The 23,655-nt window shown below is 36.9% G+C and overlaps 1 pseudogene across 1 annotated transcript; it reads right to left on the reverse strand.

Moving 5' to 3' along the window:
- Positions 1-15,745: 15,745 nt before the first annotated feature.
- LOC308424372 (migration and invasion-inhibitory protein-like) lies at positions 15,746-22,261 on the reverse strand (annotated as a pseudogene). The gene is made up of 2 exons: positions 22,205-22,261; positions 15,746-16,836 (listed from the first exon to the last, which is right to left on the reverse strand). The product of its transcript is annotated as a migration and invasion-inhibitory protein-like (transcript).
- Between the last annotated feature and the right edge of the window lie 1,394 nt (positions 22,262-23,655).

The raw sequence follows: 23,655 nt of genomic DNA on the forward strand, positions 1-23,655 counted from the left end.
AGCTTGTAAAACCATGGGGTATTCTTCCCATTTTACAATGAGCTTTAGTTCAGACTTTGTGAGAGAGAAGATATACTTTTCCTGTTATACTCATAAACAAAATAATTCAATGATACACATTTATTTTATGTATTTCATGTTGTTGATAATTTATCCTAGTGTCTATTACTAAGTAGGAATTTATGATCTGTTGCTGATACAGATATCAACAATACTCAGCCCATATGTCACAGGAAAGGGTCATAAAGTGACATGATCTGCATAAGCCTCCTGACTATTTCATGACAATCTATGCATTCCTGTGCCCATTTTTTCTTACCCACTTGATGATCTCTAGAATATCCCAAAGTATCAAATTTAACATATTTCAAACTTATGACTACAACATGTTATCCCCTGCATCTTCAGTTTGAATTATTTAGAAATTCCTGTTGTCAGTTAATTTCCTACCACATGAACTAGGGATCATCTCCACTTTTTCATTCATACTGTGATTATTAGAATTTGTACAGAGAAAAATTGTGGTAGAGTAGTTATATAATTTATTATTTTTATTGCTATGTATATTTCAAAGCTCCTAGAGTTTAATTCACCTGTGTTATCTAAATCCCCTAGTGCGTACATTTTTAGGTGGATGGCCTTTACACATGAAGTGCCCTAGAGGGCATGGGTAGTTACTCTCTTTTCTTTCCTATCCCATCACTTGTCATTCCCGATTTCATTCTATCCTTGTGTTTCATATATAATTTGCTGCAGGTTTCATCCAGCAGCTATGCTTTCATATATTCATAATTCCATATGCCTGGTCCGTGACAGTGTGGGATTCCATAACTCCACTTTCTCTATCTTTTACAGTCTTCTCTTCCCTGTCTCCTGGATATTTACACAGCACTCTCTGAATTTCCAGTTTCCTTTACTATCCATGATTGGCTGACTTAGGCTGAAAGCATCCCCATGCTATGGTGTAGACAGAACATACACTGTCAGACATGTTGGTGTTTTAGCACAAGGGGTCAGCATCTAGAGAGAACCATTGAAGATTCCTTACACCCAGCATCCTACAGAGCAAATTTGTAATGTAAACAAACATATTTCAGATCCTCTTAGACACTGAGTGTTCTTCTGACTTCTCTCATTATTCTTTAGGAATATATAAAACCCAGTAGTATTTTCTACTGTTTTTCTAGAGCTTATTAAGTGCATTATCCGATTGGAGTATTCTCTTGGGATTTTTGTAGTTCTTTTTTTTTTTTAAGATTTGTTTATTTATTTTATGAGTGCACTGTAGCTATCTTCAGACACACCAGAAGAGGACATCAAATCTCATTACAGATGGTTGTGAGCCACCATGTGGTTGCTGGGAATTGAACTCAGGACCTCTGGAAGAGCAGTCAGTGCTCTAACCACTGAGCCATCTCTCCAGCCCCGATTTTTGTAGTTCTTGAGTTGAAAAAGTACTTTTCTTTTGGTTTAAGAGAATTTGCCAGAGAGGAAATTCATAACACCAAGGCTAAAAGAATCTCACTATATTCATATTTAATATGGATTTGGAACCTGATAGATGTCTGGAAAAATACTAGATTCAGATATATAAATGTTCAGGAATGTATTCCAACAGTGATAGTATTTTAGCAGCTTTAATATAACGAGGGAAACTAAGCCCGAGTACTAGCAGCTGTACTTGACTTTCTACCATTCTTCCTTTTGATTTTGTTTTCACATTGCCTAGAAGTCTCGTTCTCACCCCTTGAGTTGTGATGTCTTTGTGCAATTGACACTTTCACAGGCTTTGTAACAGGCCGACCATCATAAAACACATAGTTTTTATATTCTTGGGAAGTTATATACCACTCCTGTTATCAATCTGCATGTAGGTCTGAAAGATGTAGATGCCACAACTTACCAGTTCCTGGAACTGTAATAAGAGTTTACCACACCATTAGAAGTGTGGAGAACAACTGGATCAAAGTTTTAGTAAAAATAAATACCATTTAAAGACATTCACGCTATAATTGTAATATTCTACAACTTAATGCATTCATGTGGATTGTAAGGTGTCAAGTCAATGCATCCAAATCTGTGCATGGGAGGTAGAAATCAAGGCCATATTGATAGGGGATGTAAGTTGGAAATTAAATATTTATCTTATAAACAGCTGTAAGCCTTCTTAGGTCATGATGGAAATTGCTGTAACTAAATCTATTGATAACATTATTTTGCAAATAAAATGATAATTGGCAGTTAGAATCCTTGCACTCCAAGACAACAGGAGATACTTAGAAAATAGATAAACTATCTGCCTGGTAGAATGAAGTGTAATCTCATCAAAGGCTCAGATAATGTATTATACTGTGATGGCCAATGAATCACCATTTAATTCTAGGTATCATTCATGGTAGCCATGTGCCATTGTCCTTGTCTTTAAATCCAGAGAAATAAGTTTTCAAAAATAACCCTGAGTAATTGTGTTTTACAGAAGGTAATCATGTGCTCTATATAAGTTCCTGGTGCCTGCTGATAGATTATACTCATATTCCTTACCACACTAAATATTTGATTCCATGCTTCCATGTCTGTAGAAATCTTGACAAGTTTCCTCATATTTTGTTTTTAATGTCCTTTTATGTGGTTTAGCATAGTCCATAATGAAGTTTCATTAATTTAATCTTTGTACTTTGCAGACCCTGTTTTGAAATTTGAAGACTTTTAATATTTGAATCTAGGAGAAGAACATCAAAAAGAATGAACGTGTGTCTGGTAAAAACTCAACAGGTCAGTGTGCTGTTTGCTTTCCTTTGAAAAATCCTATTTTTTTAAATTAAAACCATTAAATAGTTTTATTATCTGTAATTGATAAAATTATCTTAAGGGCTTTTATTTCTTTTTTTAAAAAGGAATATTTATTATATGTAAGTTCATTGTAAGTGTCTTGAGACAGAAGAAGAGGGCATCAGATCTCATTACACATGGTTAAGAGACCGCATGTGATTGCTGATATTTGAACTCAGGACCTCTGTGTTGCAGTAAATATTAAAAAATAAAAAAGGTTTATCTCCTTACCGGCCCTGAGGTCTCACTCCTCAATTTTAGTTTGGAGCTACATGTTCCTCTGGCGCCTGGTCTGAGCCGCCCCACTGCCCAACTTGTCTGCACAACTTTCTTCCCTGGTGGTTTTCTACTGCCTGCTCGGTGCTTCTGTTCCCAGGTATTTTTCAGAATCCCTCAAACACAACTCTACAGCCCTATAGCTTTTCATGCAGGTTTGTATATTCAACTTTCAATCTCCAAATCCTTATGCAACAAGATTGCATTAAAGAGACAAAGATAAAAACTGCCCTTCTATATAAGATATCAGACCTGTTAAATCCTTAATGTTCATAGATTTTTAACACCAATAAATCTCACCTGGGTCCCGCTGGTCCATGGGAAGCTCCATGTTGACATGATCTCTAACCTCAGTCCTCTCACCTCCTCAGACCTCTCAGCCCTCTCCACTTCCCTTGCCCCACCCAGTCACTGGCTTTCCTTTATTTTATTAATTAAAATGTGAAGGTTCAGTTCGAGTCATATGACTAGGAAGCCCTTCTTGGGGGATTGGATTAATATTAAAATACAAACAGCTTCAGGACAATCTATAGCTCTGGAAAAGCAGTCTGTGCTCTTAACCTCTCTAGCCTCCTAAAGGGATTACTTTCTATGATCTTCATTTTTGTCTGATATAATAAAAATGTAAGGTTTAGGTCTCTTACATATTTAGGTCTCTCATCATTATATTTTCACTGGACTTTCTATTGTGTAGACATACAACTTAAAGGAATGAGGACCTGCATGTCTCAAAGAGAATCTGTTGTAAATGATGTTCAAATATATATATGGATAGCTAATTTTAGGTTTTTTTATCATTAGTTTATTTATTTATTTAATAAAATATTATAACTCACAAAATTTGTTTCATAAAAATATATGATGAATACACATTTTTTTTATTTTTCTTTTCTATGAAGGACTGAGGTTTCCATATTTTGGCCTTCCAGTTTTTTTTCTTGGGTATTCAGAGCTTTCTGGGGCTAGTATCCAATTATCAGTGACAGCATACCTTGTGTGTTCTTTTGTGACTGGGTTACCTCACTCAGGATGATATTCTCTAGCTCTATCCATTTGCTATAAATTCAGTAAAGTCATTGTTTCTTATAGCTGAGCAATATCCATTGTGTGACTGTACCACAATTTCTGTATTTATTTCTTTGTTGAAGAACATCTGGGTTCTTTCTAGCTTCTCATTATTATAAATAAGACTGTTATAAACATGGTGGATCATGTGTTCTTACTATATGTGCATGTGTCCTTATTGTATGTTGGAGCATTTCTGGCGTATATGCCCAGAAGTCTAATAGCTGGGTCTTCAGGTACTATTTTCAGTTTTCTGAGGAACCGCCAAACTGATTTTTAGAGTGGTTGTACTAGCTTACAACCTCACCAGCAGTGGAGGAATGTTCTTCTTTCTTGGCATTCTCGCCAGCATCTGTTGTCAGCTGAATTTTTGATCTTAGCCATTCTGACTGGTGTGAGGTGGAATCTCAGGGTTGTTCTGATTTGCATTTTCATCATGCCTAAGGGATAGTAAGCATTCCTTTACGTGCTTCTCAGCCATTAGGTATTCTTCGGAAAAAAATTTTTTGTTTAGCTCTGTACCCCATTTTGTAATAGGATTGTTTGGTTCTCGAGTGTCTCATATCTTGAGTTCTCTGTGTATGTTGGATGTTAGACCTCTATCCAATGTGGGGTTGGTAAAGATTTTTTCCCAGTCTGTTGGCTGCCATTTTGTTTTCTTTACACTGTCCTTAATCTTACAGAAACTTTGCAGTCTTATGAGGTCCCATTTATCAATTATTGATCTTAGAGCATAAGCCATTAGTGTTCTGTTCAGGAAAATTTCCCCTGTGCCTATGTATTCTAACCTTTTCCCTTCTTTCTCTTCTAATAGTTTCAGTGTACCTGGTTTTATGTGGAGATCTTTGATCCACTTGCACTTGAACTTTGTACAAGTATATGAGAAAGGATCGATTTGCTTTCTTCTGCATGCTGACTGCTAGCTGTACGAACTACCTTTGCTCTTCTAGGTTTTTTTGTTATTCTAGATGAATTTTCAGATTGCTCTTTCCAGCTCTATGAAGAACTGAGTTGGAATTGTAATGGAGATTGCATTGAATCTTTTGACTGCTCTTGGTAAAATGGTCATTTTTACAATGTTGATCCTTACAGTTCATGAGCATGGGAGATCTTTTCATCTTCTGAGATCTTCTTCAATTTTCTTCTTTAGAGATTTGAAGTCCTTGTCATACAGATATTTCATTTGCTTAGTTAGGGTCACATCAAGGTATTTTATATTGTTTGTGACTATTAGTGACTTTTCACTAATTTCTTTTTCAGCATGTTTATCCTTTGAGTAAAGGAACACTACTAATTTGTTGCAGTTAATCTTATATCTAGCCACTTTGCTGAAGTTGTTTATTAGCTGTAAAGGCTCTATGGTGGAAGTTTTGGGGTCAGTTAAGTATACAATCATGTCATCTGCAAATAGTGATATTTTGACTTCTTCCTTTCTATATATATATCCCTTTGACTTTCTATTGTTGTCTAATTGCTCTGGCCAGGAATTCTAGTACTCTATTGAATAGGTAGAGGCAGAGTGGGCAGCCTTGTCAAGTCTAATGTTCACTACTGGTTTGCTGTATATTGCTTTTACTACGTTTAGGTACGGACCTTGGATTACTGCACTTTCCAAGACTTTTAAAATGCATGTGTGTTGAATTTTGTCAAATGCTTTCTCAGCATCTAATGAGATGATTATTTTTTAAAAATTTGTTTGTATGTTAGATTACATTAATGAATTTCCAAATATTGAACCATCCTTGCATCCAAAGTATTAAGCCTACTTGATTATGGTCAATAATCATTTTGATGTGTTCTTGGATTTGGTTTGCAAGAATTTTATTGAGTGTTTTTGTATCATTGTTCATGAGGGAGATTGGTCTGAAGTTATCTTTCCTTTAGGGTCTTTGTGTGGCTTAGGAATGAGAGTAATTGTGGCTTTGAAGAATGAGTTCAATAGTGTTCCTCCTGTCTCTATTTTGTGGAATAGTTTAGAGGGTATTGGTGTTCAGTCTTTTATGAAGGTCTGATAGAATTCAGCACTGAACCCATCTGTGCTGTGCTTTTTTTGTTTGGGAAGCTTTTGATGACTGCTTCTGCTTTTTTTTAGATGTTATGGGACTGTTTAGATTGTTTGTCCAGTCCTGATTCAACTTTGGTATCTTGTATCTGTCTAAAAATTTGTTCATTTCCTCAAGCTTTTCCAGTCTTGCTGAGTATAGGCTTTTGTGGTAGCAGCTGATGATTTCTTGAATTTTCTCAGTTTCTGTTGTTATGTCTCCCCTTTCATTTCTAATTCTGTGTATTGGTTACTTTTGCTGTGCCCTCTAGTTAGTCTGGCTAAGGGTTTATTGATCTTGTGATTTTTCTCAAAGAACCAGCTCCCATTTTTGTTGATTCTTTTTATAGTTCTTTGTGTTTCTACTTGGTTGTTTCTCCTCTTAGTTGGATTATTTCCTGCAGTCTATTCCTCTTGGGTGTGTCTGCTTCTTTTTGTTCTAGAGCTTTCAGCTGTGCTGTCAAGCTGCTAGTGTGTACTCTCTCCAGTTTTGTTTTGGAGGAACTCAGAGCTATGAGTATTACTCTTAATACTGCTTTCAGTGTATCCCATAAGATTGGGTATGTTGTGCTTTAATTTTCATTAAAGTCTAAAAAGTTTTCGATTTCTTTTATTATTTCTTCCTTGACCAAGCTATCTTTGAGCAGAGCATTGTTCAACTTTTATGTGTATGTGGGCTTTTGTGTTGTTGGTATTGAAGACCAGACTTATTTCATGGTGATGTGATGTAATGCATAGGATTATTTCAATAATCTTGTATATGTTGAGGTCTGTTTTGTAACTGAGTAAATGGTCAGTTTTGGAGAAGATGCTGAGAGGTGCTGAGAAGAAGGCATATTCTTTTCATTTAGGGTAAAATGTTCTGTATATGTTTGTTAATTCCAACTTGACATTTTGGGTTAGGAGTTTTTTGGGTTTTTCATCTTCTTTGACTATTTTTTCTGTATTTCCTGTGTTGTCTTTTGTTTCTGACCAGTTTATCATTGAGTAGTGAGTTGTTCAATTCCATGTGTATGTGGCCTTTCTCTTGTTTTTCTTGAATAAGATCCTTATTCTGTGGTGATACAATAGGATGTATGGAATGCTTCCTTTCTTCTTGTGTGAAGTGAGGCTTGTTTTGTGTTTGAGTATATAATCAATATTGTAGAAGAAGCCAGGAGGTGCTGAGACGAAGGTATATATATATATATTGTTTTAGGATGACATGTTCTATAAATATCTGTTTAGTCCATTTGGTTCATAACTTCTGTTAGTTTCACTGTGTCTCTGTTTAGCTTCTATTTCCATAATCTGTCCTTTGGTGAGAGTACAGTGTTTAAGTCTTCTACTATTATTGTGTAATGTTCATATTGAGAGTTCATCCTGATATATATGTACACATATGTCTTTCTTCATGTTTTTTTAATAACTTTTGGGTGAAAGTCAACTTTCTTTGATATTAGAATGGCTACAACAGCTTGTTTTGTGGCACTCTTTTTTTCTTGAAAACTTTTCTTTTTCATTTGTTTCTCCTCTTGTCTTTAGAAGAAAGAATGATTCATTTGCTCTTTTTCCTCTTCCCTAAGATTTTCACTGGAAATAAAACTGAAGGGTTGTGACCACATTTTTGTCCTTCTTGTGGTAATTATTCTTTAGAATATGTTTTATGATTTGGTATGTAACTGTTCATCTGCATGTTTTATGTACGTTAGTGATACATTATGCTCCTTGCTTCATGAGTTCAGCACCAAACCCTTAAGATTGAAGTCACAGCAAGTGTCTTAACCTCTTATTCATTTTCTCCTGTCCCAGAATTATATATCTGATTCAATTTCTAATAAAAGTAATATATATTCTGGTTAGTATAGTTTTTGAAAAACCAAGAAAAGATTGTATATAATACTTATCTATAGACATGACCAAAAGAAAAGATAATAAAGCTAAAATTCCAACATTGAAATTTTAAATTAAGTTAATTCCATGAGAAATCCATTTCTGTTTTAAGAAAAAGCTAAAATTTGGTCCAACTATTTATTCTCCAATTGGTATTCTACTTGTTTCTTATGGAAAGTTTCTAGCATTTTACCTAGACCTCAGAATGTCAAATACATGTGTTATAATTCTGTCATATAAGGCCCAGCTGCTCACAGGATTTAGCTATTATCCATATTTGAGTTACGTAGACATTGTAGAACTGATAGCATATTTTTTCCTGATCATAACTTGACAATATCTAATATGATATTAGGAGTCTGTTTGATATCAAACTGTACTAGTACATTCAAGTACATCACTGTATTCCGATATCAGATGTGCATGTTATATTCTGTAAAAGATTGCTGCTTTTGAGATGATTATACCATTCATTCTCAGAGATGTAAATACAAGGCAATCTAGGACTGTTTTAGTAAGTGTATTTGTCAGAGTTAGTGTCTGTTGCTGTATAATGAATGTTGGTAGCCTTTGTCTGAAATTATGCATATGTTCTGTTTATTCCTCCTGCTACAAGTGTTCACCCAAGAGTATTGGATTTTAAAGAACTCGGTTGAAAAATCCATTTTGTAGAACCATGAGGTTGTAGGCAAATAAATTTCATAATACAACACTTTTAAAGATATTACACAATCCAAAGTATGCAAAAAACAAAAAGATAAAAATAGAAGTGTAGTGATTGTGGCAAATCATTCATTTGCTGCTAATGTCGTTTAGTATTTTCTTTCCTAATATTATTTGTCCTTCAATATTTTTTTTTCCTAATAGATATCACAAAGTATCTTCTATTCTTTGGCACATTTTATTAATGTACAAAAGCATTTTTCTACAGTATAAAATAGCTAGTTTTCCATTACAGGGTCTATTTTCCTTTAAGGATGTGGCTGTGGACTTCACACTAGAGGAATGGGAATGTCTCAGTTCTGCTCAGAGGACACTGTACATGGATGTGATGTTGGAGAATTACAACAATCTATTGTTTGTGGGTAAGAATGGACTTCTTGTGGAATTCCTGGGTCTTTCTTTGAATTTTTCTACATGTGTTTATATAAACTTCTTGACACATAATAGTTGGGCACGTTGGTTTTGCTATGGAATTAAACTTTTTGCTTACTTATGATTTTTATTAATGCAAAAGGTTTTAAGTGGATATAGATCTGTTGGTTTTAAAATTTTTAATTTTGCTTATTTATTTACATTTTAATATGTGGTCATTGAGTTTAGTACTGATACAGCATGTTCTTTATCTTCAGCTTTTTGAGTGCTGAAACAAACATATGCATAGGATTCATTTATGATCATGAATTTCTAGCTGATACTAGCAATTCAGTGCCACTGTGGAACAGCATGTAATAGAAAAGTAGAGGTACCTTATTCAGAGATCTACTTTGTGTATGTCCAGTACTGATCGATCACTTATTTTTCCTAATTTGTGTAAGGTACATTTTTAAAGATACTATTATAAAGTGTCTTATCATTCCTTTCAATTGATGGGGATCACAGTTAAGGTTCTTCTGAGGATCCATGTAATAAATATGAAAAAGAAAAACTGCTTTTAAGAACATAAATCTTTGCGAATGTCTCATTTACCTGAACCTTGGGAAAACAACCATCATTATTGAATCTCTTTCTCTTCAATGTAGTAATCTCTGTCATCCCTAATTGCAATTTTTTTTTTCTTTCAGAAAATTATATCATATCTGGAAAACATGGGAGGGTCTTAGATAAATTTTACTATCATGTGAATATCCAAGAACAGTTTTCTAAATGGGATGAAATTAGTAAAATGACACTAGAATCCACCCAAAGAACACCTTATAAAACTAATTACCAAGATGCCTCCCTACAATCTTCAAACCTGAGAAGGCACAAATCTGGAAAAGCCAGAGAAGTTTGTATATATAAAAGCTGTATAAATATTTCAAATGAATGCACTATAACTAGTATAAATTCAAGAGTCCACATAGAAAACAAAGAATACAATAATATAGAATTTGATAACAGTTTTTTATCTAATGAGAAATTGATCCTGAAACAAAACAGTAATGGTAAGAACCTTTCCAAGTGTTATGAATGTGAGATATGTTTTACCAAAAAGTGCAATCTTCATTTGCATGAGAAAATTCATACAGGAGAGAAACCTTACAAATGTAGTGAATGTCAAAAATCATTTGCCAACAAAGGTAGTCTAAGGGTTCATCAGAGAATTCATATAGGAGAAAAACCTTACAAATGCAGTGAATGTGACAAATGCTTTGGCCGAAAAGATAAGCTTCGTGCTCATCAGAGAATCCACACAGGAGAGAAACCTTACAAATGCAGTGATTGTACCAAATCTTTTGCTTCCAAAAGCTATCTGAGAAGTCATCAGAGAATTCATACAGGAGAGAAACCTTACAGATGTAACGAATGTCACAAATGTTTTGCTGACAAAAGGTTCCTGAGAGCTCATCAGCAAATTCATGCAGGAGATCAACATTACAAATGTAGTGAATGTGAAAAATCATTTACCCTCCAATGTAGACTGAGAGTTCATCAGAGAATTCATACAGGAGAAAAACCTTACAAATGCAGTGGATGTGACAAATGCTTTGTCAAACAATCCCATCTAAATATTCATCAGAGAATTCATACAGGAGAGAGACCTTATAAATGCAGTGAATGTGGCAAATGCTTTGGCAGACAATCACATCTTAATATTCATCAGAGAATTCATACAGGAGAAAAACCTTACAAATGCAGTGATTGTAACAAATCTTTTATTGGCAAAAGCTATCTGAGAGTTCATGAGAGAACACATACAGGAGAGAAACCTTACAAATGCAGTGAATGTGGCAAATGCTTTGGCCAACAATCCTATCTTAATATTCATCAGAGAATTCATACAGGAGATAAACCTTACAAATGCAGTGAATGTAGCAAATGCTTTGGCCAACAATCCCATCTTACTATTCATCAGAGAATTCATACAAGAAACCTTAGAGATGTGAATGTGACAAATGTTTTGGTGACAAAAGGTGCCTGATAACTCATCAGCAAATTCGTAGAGGAGACCAACGTTACAAATGTAGTTAATGTGAAAAATCATTTACCCACAATGGTAGTTTGAGAGTTCATAAGAGAATTCATATAGGAGAGAAACCTTACAGTGTCAGTGAATGTGGCAAATGCTTCGGCCAACAATTCCATCTTCCAATTTATCAGAGAATTCAAACAGAAGAAAAACCTTACAAATGTACTGAATGTGAAATATGTTTTTCTGAAGAAACTGTCTGAGAATTCATCAGAGAATCCATTCAGTAACGAAACCTTACAAATGGAGTTAATTTGGTATATGCTTTTACAACAATCCCATCTTAATATTCATCAGAGGATTCATACAGGAGAGAAACCTTACAAATGCAGTGATTATAACAAATATGTTGCTAACAAAAGCTTTCTGGGAGTTCATAAGAGAATTCTTACAGGAGAGAATCCTTACAAATACAGTGAATGTGGCAAATGATTTGGCACCCAGTTCCATCTTAATATTTATCATTGTATTCATACAGGAGAGAAACCTTACAAATGCAGTGAAAGTGATGAATGCTTTCCCCAAAAAGTTAATCTGATAAAGCATTATAGAATTCATACATGTAATAATTTTTTAAATATCATACATGACACATGGGTTTTTTTATAATGTCAGTGTGATAGATTACATGCAATAAAGTAACATTAAGTGAGTGAAACAATATTTACCAATAAATATCTAATTTAAATTAATTTGAGAATACTAGCAAGAGAGAAAACTTAAATGTATTGAAGGTGTGAATTCTTTTCTTTTGGCTTATATTTTAGAATGTAACAGAATACAAACGGCTGACCATCTTAAGGGATATAATGTATACAGAAATATCCATTGAGTCAGAGTGCATTTTTTGCAGCACTTAATGCTTCTAATTAGACAATTTGTATGGCTATAAAAATATTTGTGAAAACCTTCATTAAATTTTCAAATCTTAGAAAACATCAATTATTAGTCCTGGGAGAAACTCTGAAAATGTGCCAGTATAGGAAAGTTTTCATTAAATTTTTATTTCTTCACCCTCGGATATTCTAAGTTGAATACAAGTGCAAAGCCAGAAGAATATAATTTTGTGTAACACTTTCATAGCAACAGAAATTACCAATTTCAAACAGAAAACACAGCTCAAGATACCTAATATAACTGACAGCATTATATAAATTACAATGATTAATTCAGCCAAATTATACTTTAAAAAGTGGATTTGACTCACTGAGCCCCCAGGACTGCATTTATTTATACTACAATTAAGTCTCCAGATAAAGTCTCCTTGGATAATCCTGAAGCCATAATTCTTTTCACTTCTGGTTTCCTGTTTGAGGAAACAACTGCTTATGAGTCCCTAGTGCTGTGGTAAGCAACTCCCTATTGTCCTGTAATAAAAAAGACTGAGCAACAAGATTGACTTAATTGTTTTCTATTTGCATTTAGGATACTAGTATGAATATATGTTCAACCTCTCAGGAAATGTCGCTCATAAAATATATGCTGATGTCATGAATATTTTCTACAAAGCTGTAGCATAAACTTTTTAGTAGTGATTTTGAATGGTTGGGTAACAACCCTTTGGGCAAGAAATGGCTCTGTCATAGGCATGCTTAAGAGTATAGGAACATGGGGTTAGATAGATGGCTTAGCGGTTAGGAGCACTGGCTGCTCTTCCAGAGGTCCTGAGTTCGATTCCCAGCAACCACATGGTGGTTCATAACTATCTATAATGAAATTGGATGCCCTTCTCCAGTGTCTCTGAAAATAATGACAGTGTACTCATACATAAAATAAATAAATAAATCTTTTTTAAAAAGAGTATAGGAAAACGTATACTTTCACTGGTCTTAGAACTCAGAAAACATTCATCTCCAGGGTTCACATCATAATAATTTGGGTTGTATGTCTGTTTAGCTTTTCAAAAGTTAGACACACTGTATTAGAGATGTTGATTTGTGTTAACTAAAATAGGGAAGAATTGGTTCAGGGTCCAGGCTTACTAAAACACCAACCTTTGAGCACACATTGAAAGACCTATTGATCCAGTTGCATATGTCTACCATCAATGTGACAAGAGTCTTTTGGTCCAGGGAGGGCATGTCTTTCCAAAGTAGGGGAATGTGAAGGCAATGGGGTGGAGAGGGTAATTAGGAGAGAGTGTACCTTTGTGAAGAAAAATGGAGGGTGAGAGGGGATGCAAGTATGTGTGTAAAAGGGATAAAGGCATAGCATCTCAGATGTAAATAGAGTATATTATAAAAAATGGAAAAAAAAGGTTGGAAACAGAAAACTTGTTGAGGCTTTGAAATCCTCAACAATTGTTCTCTTCTCTCTCTTGAATACAAAGGAGAATGAGAGAAAAATCTACAAGAAAATAAATGAAAACATGACATCACCTTTTCAGCAGCATCTATCCAGAGAGATTTTTCTGAATGGCTCTGAAGTTATTTATAACCTTTAATTTATCAAAACTGAAATCACACTCGGAACAAAGCTACCCATCTGAACATATCACAGATCATTATCATATCCTGCCCTGTTGTGCCTTAATATTCCACTGTACCACAAGGAACAAATAAAAATTTCCATTCTTAAATCATTTATAGAATGCTAAAATTTTACACACCTCAGAATTTAGATTCGAAAGAAAAACACAACTCATTGTTAATCTTCATCTTAATGTTTTGTGTGAGTCCATACAAATATCCCAAATTTGTGAATCTTTAAATAAAGATGTTTTGTATAGTACACAAGGCATATACTATTGCACAGCTTATAAATCTAAACATTCTGGAAATACTTTGGGGAGCTATAGAAAAAAAATGGAAAAAAACTTTACTCCAAGCTAAATCATTATGTTAGAATATTTATACAAAATTCAGAAAGCGTCATCAAACCAGGAATCATGTTGATGGTGGATAAAATAGGTCCAGGAAGACACACTCTTGGAGTTATGTAAAGAAAGCATATGGAAATTGGGGTAGTTGTCTGGTTGGAATTCCTCAAGGGATTTGCACTGGCTACATTTTGAGGAACCCCCAGGATTAAGGCAGTGCCTTACAGGGAAAGGAAACTGCTTTTCAGATGGAGACAACTGTTGGGACAGTCTGTGGAAGGGAAACATTGGAGTAGGTGGGATGATTGGTTCCTTCATTGAAACTTGTTTTGTAACTGGAAATCATAGAAGGGGGACTGAGGGAAGAGAGTGGGATCAGAATTTCCTCCTTGTCAGGAAGAGTCTGAAAGCTGTGTGGTGTGGAACTCGGAGTGGAGGACACTGCCTTGGGTACCACAGCAATGAAAAATTCCCTTCATCTGCAGTTGTTTGAAACTTAGGACTGGGGAAAAATTTGAGCCACCAAAGCAGTGGCAGGAAATGCAACCAAGAAGGCGTCGAACTTCCAAGTGAAAGGGGCTACTGACCTAGGCTAACATAACATGAAGAAGCCCACCTACTCTGATGCTCATAAATTGCTGAGTATTTAAGTGTTACTTATCCTGTTTTTTTTTTTTTTTAAATCATTTTCTTATTTCCAAGACAGTTACACAATAATTTCTGAAAGAATTTACTTTTCTTTTGCCTGAAAACATTGCTGTATTTCTCTGGTGATAGGTACAAAGCTGGTTTAATTACATCTGTCCATATTTTAACTCTGCTGTTTTATCACTGTCCTAGTTAGGAATTTTGCCGTTGAACATTAATTCCCAGGGAGCTTTTTAGATATTAGTCTTTTAAGAACCACTGGAATTTTTATTGAATCTTAAGTGATATTTGAACATTTTTTGTGTCTTTAATTATATGTTCGTATAAACATTTTTAAGTAAAAGAACACATTATGTTATATTTTCATCTGAAATGTATGAACTGTCAGACATAAATAGAGCATTCAGAAATTTGTCCTCACACTGATTCATTAATGTTAGACCTTAGAGTCTGAAAAAGTACAATGTATGATGTTACATGATGATAAGTGGCAATATTATTTTTTATACTTTGAAAATACATTTTAAAATAAGAAAATAATGAAATTAATATTTAAAGAATCCTTATCAGGTAACTATGAGAAAGATTCCATGATTTTTATACATGCAAAGAAATGCATATTTTCCCATACAGAAATGGTAAAATGGTACAGTGTTGATTGCTTTGATATATTTTGTTGAATACATTTCTTTTTCCTGTCTCAGTCAGAATCCACCTTGTCCACCAAGTCAGGTTTCAAGAAACATCTATCATATTCTGCCTCTCAGTACTGGGGTTAAAGTGGTATAAGAACACTTCTGTCACAGACTTTTTTTTTTTTTTTTTTTTTTTTGTAGGGCCCTGAGCTTTATTAGCACATTACTCAACACTCCCTCCCCTCTGCCCTGGAATTCCCACTTTGAATAACTCAGGAGACAAAGGGACCAAACAAAGAGCGACACCTCAGCCACCTCCATCTTGTCCACCTCCAGCTCTCAGGAGACTGATGGCACTGGTAGGATAAGGTCACCTTCTAGTGGGAAGATCAGAGCTGGGCAACTTGAGGCTCTGAACAGATAGGTGGGTCCTGTGCTGTCAAGGCCTGACAAGACGGTCTCGAGGCTAACAGATTCTGGCGCTGCGCTGCTCCGTAGGACACAGAGGACCAGAGGTCCAGGATGTTGGGGACAGAGGTTTTCTCTGACTTTGGAGGCAGGATGTCCCAGCCCAGCAGACAGTGCCAAGACAGGGCCAGAATGTCAGATGCATCAAAGCTCTTCCTCCTATGAATTCGATACCGGTGAGGAGGATCCTTGATAGATAAGGGGATGCTCACCCTGACTTGCACTGGCTCTTCCAGAGTTTCAGGGCCCTGCTCATCCCAGGGTTTCCCACACAGACGGCAAGGGGCACCCAGATCCACAGGCTCAGGAAACAGGCGGCGGTGGATATGTTAACACTACACACACTCATGGTCCTCGTCCACACCACTGCTCTCCTGCAGGCCTGGGAATACAGCTTCCGGGGAGTTGCAAACACAATCCTCTTTGTTGTTTTCTCGAAACCTCTGCAGCACAGAGAAGAAGGCCTCGGGTTCACTAGTGACCGGAGAGCTATTGTCCAGGGACCCTGCAATCCAATCATAGCCTAGGTATGGCCTAGAGTGCAAGCTGTTCTCCGGCATTGCAGACTCCTGGGAAAAGGTCACTTTGGGCTTAGATGGCTTACTTAGTGGTGACAGGATGGACCTTGGGACCTGGGTCTTGTCAGGCCCCAGTCCTTTTGGTCCTCCCAAAGACACTGGCCTCTTCTGACATTGAGTGGCTATCAAGGGTACTGAGGGGGCCATAGTCCTTCCTGGGCCACCTGATGTTGGCATGTGGCAGGTGGGTGTGGGTCCATCCTGGAGTTGGCCTTGTCATACCAGACCGTATCAAATGCGTGACCTCGATGACTGTCCAGTGGGTCCCACAGGTGTCTTTTGTCATATGAGCTGGGAGCCACTGAGGAAGTGGAAGAATTCTCTTGGGACAGTGGCACCTCTAAGTTGTTGCTGCTGCTACAGTTCAGGTGTGACTTGGATGAAAGGACGCCAACGCTCCACACCCGGAAGCCCAGATTCCGACATTCTTTTCTCTTGTTTATGATCAAGATTTATTGGGAGTCATGGCTGTGACTATGGACACTTCTTAAGTACTGGGTCAATACTTAGAACCTGTCCATCTTGCTTTGTTCTGAGATTCGTGCTGAAGAACTGCAGGTTTGTGGTTTTCATGGGTGAGAATTATCTTCTTTTATGTCTTGATCATTTTTCTGATTTTTGAGGAACTCCTCTGCAAGTGTCTAAGCATTGTGAGAATGAATTTACAAGTCACAGAGAAAACTGTGATCCCCAGAGGAGAAGGGAACATTGTATGACACTCTGTCAATTCTTCTTGTTCCTTACTGGTGGTGTAAGTCATCCTTCATAAATTGTTCCCTGAAAATTTCAGGAACTCAGTGCTGTGCACAATTCTCATCCCAATAATGATTCTTTGAATTTCCTCAGTGTCTATAGTTAGGTATGTATTTTCTTTCATTTTCAATTTCCCTCATTTCTTGATTTATTGGTCATATTGTTTATTTACGTCTCAAATATTATTCCCCTCCCACTTTACTTTCTTCTATGAAGCTGCACCCTTTTCCAACTACCATCTCCCATCTCAGTTTCTTGGTGGACCCCTACAATGAGAGAACATTAAAAATTCTTTTTTTCCATTACATGTGGATTAGTGTGTGAAGTGTTCAGAGGACGTTTATGACATCACAGAGCATAACTACTGGCTCCAGGAAACTGGGGTATGTCTGGCCTTTGGAGAGCCCTTAAGAATGTCTCTTGCCTGTGTGCCTCTGTGTTTCACTGCCTTCAGGGCTCTGAATCTTGGTGTTTTAAAAACACTAAGCCTCTTCCATTTGGATGGTCAGTAACTACAATTTTACCTACATGCTGCCCATTTCTCTTTTATTTCCATTGCTCCTTGCTATCCACAGGCCATTCAAACTCAGCCTATTTTACATTAAAGAAACCACATTTGTAGTTGCATAGACTGGGTTTTCTCCCAACAGTTTTGCCTAAATTGACCTTGGTTCTGGATTTCAAATTTTTCTCATTTTACTAACATTGATTCACACTATGAATACCATCACCAATATTTGATGTGCAGGCATTAGTATATCTGTCCCACCAATTCTAGTCTCACATTTTACACATTTTATATCTGTTTTTTTTTTTTTGCAATTTTTTAAAAAACATTTTTTCTGGGTTGTGATAAAGTATATTCTTGAAGGGTCATTATACATAAAGTCATCAGAAGGCTATCATTTCAAATGGGAAGAAAGGTTTTGTTTAACTGAGTTTATGGGTCAGAATGAAAGACTTTGCTTGATGTTTACTGCTTACAAGATATAAGTGTGGGGTCTCTGAAAACACTAGATCTGGCAGAGTCACAATTCATGACTCCAAAACAAATTAAGTTCAATATCACCCGGTAATTATTTTAGCACTTGTGGAGGTGTGTGTTGTTGGTTATCAGCAAGAAAATTCTTGCAGCACTCAGGGGAATGTTGCCCAAATTCAAGTGCTACAACTCAGCAGAGTAAAAATATCTCAGGTTGGAGACTGGTGGGGTTTTATGTCCTCAGCTTGAGTGAGCTCCGGGATTTCTGAGTCATTAAAATCAGGAAATAAACTATAAATTTTTACCCTGCAGATCAAGAATCCAGTTTTAGGATTTAATTCCATGCTAGAGAGTTTGTTAAGGTAGAGCAGGTTGAGGGCTGGAGACTGTGGGCACACACCTGAGGCTTAGACTGCCAGCCTCCTGCTGGATTCTGGTACTAGAACACTATGCCATATACTTCACATAAGGAAATGTATCCTATGTTTACATAGGATGAAAAAGTGTTCTCCATGCTAATGAGGCATCTACATGTCCATAGGGCTTAGCTAATAAGCTTCCCTCCTTGACATTCCTCCTGGAAAAGGGTATTTAAACTCATTTCTACCCTGAGAAGTGTGTATGGTACTTTATGCATTAATTTTATGCCATGAACAAGCAAGACACTATTTAGAATCTGAACTGTCTCTTTCATCATGATCTGCAGTCAGAAGCAATGAGGAAAGCATTTTCCTTGAGAGCTGCAACTTAAATCTCCCATGGAAGTTCTCTGTGTAGTCTTAGCCCCAGCCACAATCAAACCTTCCTTCACCAACTTAAGAACAATCAGTTCTGGGACCAGGTGGAACTGCCTGCTTTCTCCAGGCCATGGTTAGATACTGTATGCAGCCCATAGGGCCCAGACTTTATTCTCTGCTCTTCAGTGACTCCCAGTGCCTCCTGGATGTCCAAGAATCTGAGAACCCCAAGTCCACAGCCCTCTTGAGGGCCAAAGTGCTTGAAAACATTTTCAGTTTCCCCATATTTCAGAGTGTGTTTTCTCACCCCCATACTGCTCTCTGAATTTTTAAGTTCTTTCGTAGAACCCAGAAGCAGCCCTGGCTGCAGCTTGGACTAAGAGCAGTGAAACGCCCCCCCCCCCCAATTCTGCCTTCCCAGAGGCCATGCCCAATGGTGGAGAAGAAATGGACCAATAGACAGTGTTGCGTGAAACTTCTAATTTCTGATCCCAGAGTGGTTTATTTTTAGGAATATTTATGTATAGTACAAATTTGCGAAACAATATTTCATGGTTAAAAAATATCTCAATCCTTTATAGTATGACTATGTTAAAACTCTTTTGCCAAGTACATGTGATTCTGAAAGATCAGGATAAATCCTGACCCCCTAACAGGTAAAATAGAAGACCCATAGCAGGTAGAGTAGATCCAAAAATGCTGGCTAGCCGGTTCAGTGACTCTGTTTTAGGAACTGACTGGCTGTAAAACTATAAAAGTTAAAATAACACCTTATAAACATTATTGAGGAACTGGGTGCACTGGTTTATCCATAAACCTTGTGTAATTGCAGCAAGGATGGTCTCATGAGTTCTTGAGGGGTCGTGCCATCCCAAAACTTGAGTGAGGGTTTCCTCTCTGTGGGGGGTCTTTCAATTCTTTCAGAAAGTTGGGTTCTAAATCTGAGTAGCCTTGAGGAGCATCAAATACACAGTGTATATTACACAAAGCTATAAAGTGCATGAGATATCTTCCTTTCTGTTTACTGAGAAACAGTGCCCTAGTGAATATGAGTCTAGGATAAAATTAATAGCGTTTGACTCTCTTGTGTGGCCTGGAACTGCATTTACCACAGGCCACCAAGATACTTACTATATCCATTCTCTCACTTCTGGTCAGAAAGGAGTGAACTTCTTTTCCATTGAAGAGAAAACCTCAACATTCAAGTAGTATATTGTGGCTTAACATCATTTAATTCATTTCCTATGACTGAGGCATGTAGCTCCTGTACCTTTTCTTCAGGTCTGATAATGTGTCTCCCACAGCTTCTCTATGAATTATTATTAATTTGCCTTAATGCATATTTTTTTCAGGGCCCATGTTTTTTCTTTTTGGTGTTTCTAACCACCTACTAAACTCAATTTTCATATTCTAACTTCCCCTCATTTTCTTCAGGCGTTTGCTACTTTTTGTTGCCTGCAAATAATTTAGTTTCTGTCCTCTTTGAGTTGATTTTCATGGCTTAAAAGCTTTGATACCTTTGGTTCTGAGACTGGGTTTTAAATTCTATATCTTTGATATCACATCAATTGCTCTCCATATGAGATACATATATGGCTTGTGGTTTGAGCCAAGGACATTTTCATTAGTTTTATATTGTTTTTGGTATTTGTTCTGAGCATCAGAAATCAGAGGGATTGATGTCTTTTATGTATCTTTAGGCCAGCGTTCTAGACTCACACTCGGAGAAAGTGAGGCAGGATCACTTGTATCTGAAGGGTTCAAAACCCAGATACAGAGTCCTATTGCACCCAGTTCTGGTCTAGACTGGCAGCAAGCTTGTGTGGAAGCTGTGCAGAGTAGGTCCTTAGCATCCTGACAGCTGCAGTTGTGTGGAACGCAGCAGGCAACAGAGTTGGAAGAGTGGTTCCTTATGGTGAGGAGAGGGGCACATCTGCCTGATCAGATGAGTTGAAGAAAAAACAAAACAATAACAAAGAAACAAGCAAGCGAACCATCAAGCAAAAAATTCAAACCAACAAAAAATAGTTTAGAAGATTTGTGAAGCTAATTAATCAAAAGGTCCCGAAGTAGGTGGGCTTAGAAAAATTATGTAACAGGAAGCTGCTGAATAATGGGCGGGTCCAGAAGGAGAATTTCGTGGGGGGGGGGGAGGCATAAGTGACAGGAAGTTCCACCATTTCAGTGTTCTCCCTTCACTGTGGCAGTTTTGTGGTTAGGAAGTCGTGGTGGGAGACTAGTCCTCAGTATCTGAGGTACCCGAAAACTTCCTGAAGCTGCAGTTGCTCTGCTGGCCTCCTAGGACATTCAGAAGTTGGTCCTGTCACCTGCCAGGTCAGGGGAACTCCTGGGCTGGGAAAGGGGCAGGAGCAGAGCAGGGCTGTGGGACAGGGGTGCATTTCCTGCCGCCACTCTCACAATTCTGTTGTGAAAGTCATAGCATTGTAGGGACGTTTGAGGTGCTGTGAATTGTTTTACGGTGATGTTTTCATTAATTTATGGTTGCCAGAATATTTTTATAAAATCACCTCGTAGATTCTTGGCTATAGCTGTCGTTTGTGCACCAGATTTCTTCCACCAAAAGTTCCAAAGCTTTAATGGAACTCCTCACATCCAAATTAATTCATGTTTTCTCAACTTCCCTGTTCTTCTGTTTTCCATTTCATTTCCCTTTCTCCAGGGGATGGAACAGGCATCCGGAGAGAGCTTTGTAGATATGAGTCATATGATGGACCACTGCAGATTTGATTAAATTAGAAAATATTCATTATAAAGCAACATTTTATGGCTGTAAATATTAACATTAATTCAGATTAGTTATAGTCTCCATTAATTTTACACTGTATTATATGCAGCCTTTGTTGTAAATACATCATTCTGAAATGTGTATTCATAGGCTTAGTTATTAATGTTACACTTTAGGTTTGAATGAAACATGAAGACAGGATTGCAGGCAGGTACAGCTGAGGAAAAGATATATGGTTCGTTCTGTTAACGCTGAGTGTGGTCAAATTAAAACCAGTTCTACCATGTGGTCAAGCTTTATTAAATGTATCCATCCTGATCAAGAGATTTACTTTGGTCAAATGCTACAGGGTACAGTACAGCCCATTGTAGTTTATAATGGCTCTTAATCATTTTCCTAAGACATGCAACCTTCAGCATTGCAAGAACACACTCTCACAGTTTTATTGTGGATATTGTACCATTGTCGGGAAATGTGAGGTCCTGTGAATTGTGTTTTTGGTGATGTTTCAATTAATTTGATGGTTAAAGGAATATGTTTCTAAAATGACTTTGTAGCTCCTTGGCCGTATATGCAGTTTTTACATCGGCGTTCTCTTTGCCAACATCATAACAAAGCCCCGCCAATTCAAAGTACTTCATGGTTTTTTAATCCCTTATTCCTCTCTTTGCCATTTCATTTTCCTTGCTCCAGGGTATTGTATAGGTATCCCAGTCTACCTTTGTAGATATTAGTCATATGAGGAAACAGTGCAGATTTGATTGAATTAGAAAATATAGGTTGTAAACACCACTATATGGCTGTAAATATTAACATTTACCTAGAAAAGTTATACTCTCCATTAATTTTACACTAAAGTATATGCAGTCTTTGATATAGATATAGAATTCAGAATTGTGTCTCCCTAGGCTTAGTTATTAATGTTACAGTTTAGGTTTGAATGAAAAATGAAGACAGTATTGTAGCCAGGTATGTCTGAGAGGAAAATATAATATAGGTTCTGTGAACCCTTAGTGTCTCCAGAAAAAAAATGAATTTAACATGTGGAGAGGTTTTATTAAATATTAGATCCTGACAAATGATGGACTTTGGTCACATGCTACAGGGAATTGTATATACTATTGTAGTTTGCCATGAGGCTTTAATATTTTCCTAAGATTTACAGCCCTCAGAATTCCACAAGGTTACCTGTTTCTTTTGTTGGTGGTGCTTAGAGGTTAAGTTTTGAATTTCAGTCTGAGAGTGAAAGCAGTAGGAGTTATCTGGTTCAGTCCAGACCAAAGGCTTTGAGTTGTTGGGGGAGGGTATTGGGTATTAAAAGGGAGTATAGAGTGGGTGGCCAGGAGAGAACCTAGAGCCAGAAAACCCTTTGTTAACATTGTCTGCATTGATATGTTAATAGGCACCACCCTTAGCCATTGCTACAGAACTTCCTAGAATTCTTTCAAGGTTCAGCCCAGCCTGCTGTGAGAGGAGGACCTCAGGCCAAGATATTTTTATAGGTGGAACACTTACCACAGTTTAAGACATAATTACACAGCATCCTTTGAATAATTCTGATTTCTCACATACATAAGAAAAATTGGCTCCTTGGCTCATGAAAAGCACTCTTCCCATGCACATCCATGGATTGTTCAGTTCTCCAATGTGGACTTCTTGCAGGTGTTGGAATTCTCAGATCCTGCAATAAGATCTTTTTTCAGAGACGTGTTGTTAGAGGAATTCAACAGTCTGGATTCTATGGGTCACAATAGATCTCTTGCAGTCTTCCTTGCTTCTCCTCCTTGTTCCTTGGAAAAGGACTCTGTGTGTGTTTATGAAAAAAAATTAAATTCAATGTCTGATAATCTCAAGGCCTGATAATCTTATTGCTGGTTTTTGGTATTCTCTTCATACTGTATTTTAGTCCTTAATAATTAAGATTTTCCACAATCTGGCAGTGTCTGCAATGCTGAATTTGCTCTTTTAAGAAAAATAATGTTTCCTATTGTCTGAATATGATTTGTCTAGGCTATCTCTTATACAAGGAGATGGA

The sequence above is a fragment of the Micromys minutus genome (assembly GCF_963924665.1).
Source record: "Micromys minutus genome assembly, chromosome: 9".
NCBI lineage: Eukaryota > Metazoa > Chordata > Mammalia > Rodentia > Muridae > Micromys > Micromys minutus.